The 3,329-nt window shown below is 34.4% G+C and overlaps 1 long non-coding RNA gene across 1 annotated transcript; it reads left to right on the top strand.

The window, feature by feature from the left end:
- Positions 1–1,082: 1,082 nt before the first annotated feature.
- LOC122317015 lies at positions 1,083–2,837 on the top strand. Its single transcript, XR_006244358.1, has 3 exons — positions 1,083–2,028; positions 2,229–2,592; positions 2,697–2,837. It is a non-coding gene; the product is annotated as an uncharacterized LOC122317015 (long non-coding RNA).
- The last annotated feature ends 492 nt before the right edge of the window (positions 2,838–3,329 follow it).

Genomic DNA, 3,329 nt, shown 5'->3' with positions numbered 1-3,329 from the left:
CTTTCACATGTGCATGTTTTATTTGAATATTTTCAAAAGTGATTGATACTTTTTTAAACTTATACAAAAGGTAGATGGTTTTGTTTGAAAAATTTGAAAAGTAAAGTGTGCTTCTTTTGTCATATACAAAAAGTAAAAGATTAGGTTTGAATTTTTTGAAAAGGAAAGTGTGCTCCTTTTGTCATATGTCAAAAGTAAAATATTAGGTTTGATTTTTTTAAAAAAGTGAATGATATTGTTTTTGACATATGAATCTTTTTAAATTTGAATATGAAATCTCATATGTGTATAAATAGATCATTTGAGAGCTTCACATTCACAACACCAAGAGCATACAACATTCATTCAAAACTTTCATTCTCTCTTCTCTAAGCATTGAACTTTAATCCTTGTTCATTTTGAGAGATATAGTTTGCGCTGTATTATTCTTATTTCACTCATTGAGAAGTGTTTTCTGATAACCTACCCACTATCAGCTCTTGTATCAGAAAAATGGTGTGTATAACCCTTGTGCGTGTAGAAATTATTCTACACGAGGAATAGTTGAATCACCACGTGTAAGATGATTGCAAGTGTAAAGGGTGTTCTACACGGATCCTTTGTAGCGGTGTTGTTCAAAGGTGTAATAGGTTTCTATCTCCACCTGAATGAGGTTGAATAGTGAATTTGAAAATCCTCAAGGGGTAGCTTGAGGCGAGGACGTAGGCAGTGGGGCCGAACCTCGTTAACATATTGAGTTTGCTTTTCTCTTACCCTTACTCTTTATATTTATTGCTATTTCATATTTTGTTTATATTTTATATTATATATTTGATTTATAATTGTTATTTTTTTAATACAACTCAATTCACCCCCCTCTTGTGTTAGTCATCTGGGCAACATATATAATATAGTATATAATACTATAGTGATAATATATTGTAGTATATTATAATTGTATTATAGACTATAATGATATATTATAATATATAATATAATGATATATTATATTATATTATAATATATAATGATATAGTATAAATATAACTATTAATATGCACTATATAATATTAGTATAACTATTAATACAATAAGCAGCACATTCAACAAAAGAGGCTTCGAGTCCAATATTGCAGCTTTTAGATAATGGAAATTTAGTACTGAGAGATAGGGAAGAAGGAAATTCAGAGAATTATCTATGGCAAAGCTTTGATAATCCTTTAGATACACTGTTACCAGGGATGAAGTTTGGGTGGGACTTCAAGACTGGTCTTGACCGGCGTTTATCCGCTTGGAAGAACTGGGATGACCCATCTCCTGAAGATTTTACCTGGGGAATAGAACGTACTAATTACCCTAAAGCAGTCATGTGGAAGGGCTCTGAGAAGTACTACAGGAGTGGCCCTTGGAATGGCCTTCGTTTCAGCGATGCTCCGGAGTTGAGAGGCAACCCGGTTTTCGAGTTCAGTTTCGTCAACAATGAGAATGAGGTATACTACGAATACCATCTTCCAAATAAATCGATAATATCAAGAATCGTTATGAACCAAACTAAATATTCCCGTGAACGCTATATATGGATCGCTGCAACCTCAACTTGGAGCCCGTATTCATATGTGCCAAGAGACAACTGTGATGACTACAACCTTTGTGGCGCCTATGGAAATTGTATCATTGGTGAGTCACCAGTCTGTCAATGTTTAAAAGGATTCCAGTCTAAATCACAAGAAAGATGGAACCCAGAGGACTGGTCTCAAGGATGTGTGCGCATTACTCAACTAAGCTGTCAAGATAAAGATAAACATGGGTTTATTAAATTTGTTGGGCTAAAATTGCCGGAGACTACAAATTCCTGGGTAAACGAGAGTATGAATCTTGAGGAATGCAGGACTAAATGCTTGAGTAATTGTTCCTGTATGGCTTATACAAATTCAGATATCAGAGGAAGAGGCAGTGGCTGCACCCTCTGGTATGGTGATCTTCTAGATATTAGGCAGTTTCCAACCGGTTGACAGAATCTATATGTTCGAATGCCTGCTTCCGAACTAGGTATGGCCTTTGTTTTGTAATAGAAAAAGGTCTTCTTTCTCTATTTTTTCTTGGCATGATAGAACTTCGTCAGTAAGTATTTTGATACCTTATCAAGTTCAATTATCATTTCCATCGTCTTCCTTTCTTTCTGAATTTTGTTTTAGTTTCAAGTGACGATTAACAGAATTTGCATTTCTGCTCATAAATCTAATTTGAAGAGATGGAGGTTGGTCGTAACAAGAGGACGGCAGCGATAGTTGGGGCATCCGTCACAGTTGTTTTTGGGATGCTTTTAGTGAGCTATCGCATTTGCAGCAGGAAAAGCTTAAAAAGGTAAAATTAAGTAGACTGATGACGTGAGAATTTTATGTCCATCTCGTATTCTAAAGTGAAGCTCACTATGAATTTTACTTTTTTTCATGAGGGGAAACAGCGAAAAGTGTATTAATTGGTCAAAACAGGGAAGTCCAAGAAGAAGACATGGAGCTTCCAATGTTGGACCTATCCATAATATCTAGAGCCACTGATGGTTTTTCAGTCACCAACAAGCTCGGAGAAGGTGGTTTTGGACCCGTATACAGGGTAAATTTGCTATGCAATAGACAATAAGTATCAAAGAAATAAGCACCTGTTTGGCTGTTTCACTCATATTTTTTTGCAGTCTTTTGATAAATTTGAACTTTCAGGGTGTACTAGCAGATGGACAAGAAGTTGCTATGAAGAGGCTTTCGAGAATCTCTGGACAAGGACCGGATGAGTTCAGAAATGAAGTGAAACTGATAGCCAAACTTCAGCACCGAAATCTAGTAAAGCTTCTCGGTTGTTGTATCGAGTAGGGGTGTAAAAAATAACCGGCAAACCAGAAAATCGGCCTGTACCAAACCAGACCGGACCGGTTGTGCCGATTTTGGACCGGTTCGGGAAGGAACTGGTTTTCATAAATGAAAAACCGGCCGGAACCGGTCCGGTTTCGGTTTTGGTTAATTTTGGACCGGACCGGTACTATTTATATATTAATACTATATATAATATATTTTATATTATATATAATTTTTAATCACATAAAAAATAATCACACATATACTAATACTAATATTCTAATATAGATTATAGTTATACTCATATTAGTATAGTTATACTAAATCATCAAAACTAATACTAACTATACTAATAGTCTAATATTAATACTATTATATTGTCTAATATATATAGCTATAACTAATACTAATATATATATACTAATACTAATCGTCTAATATAGGATTATAGCAGATTTTTTTTTTTACACTAGATTTCTTATTTTATTTTTTGTTTTATAG

The sequence above is a fragment of the Carya illinoinensis genome, chromosome 7, assembly GCF_018687715.1.
Source record: "Carya illinoinensis cultivar Pawnee chromosome 7, C.illinoinensisPawnee_v1, whole genome shotgun sequence".
Lineage (NCBI taxonomy): Eukaryota > Viridiplantae > Streptophyta > Magnoliopsida > Fagales > Juglandaceae > Carya > Carya illinoinensis.
The sequence above is the reverse complement of the archived record's forward strand: the minus strand, read 5'-3'. Positions and strand labels throughout refer to the sequence as shown.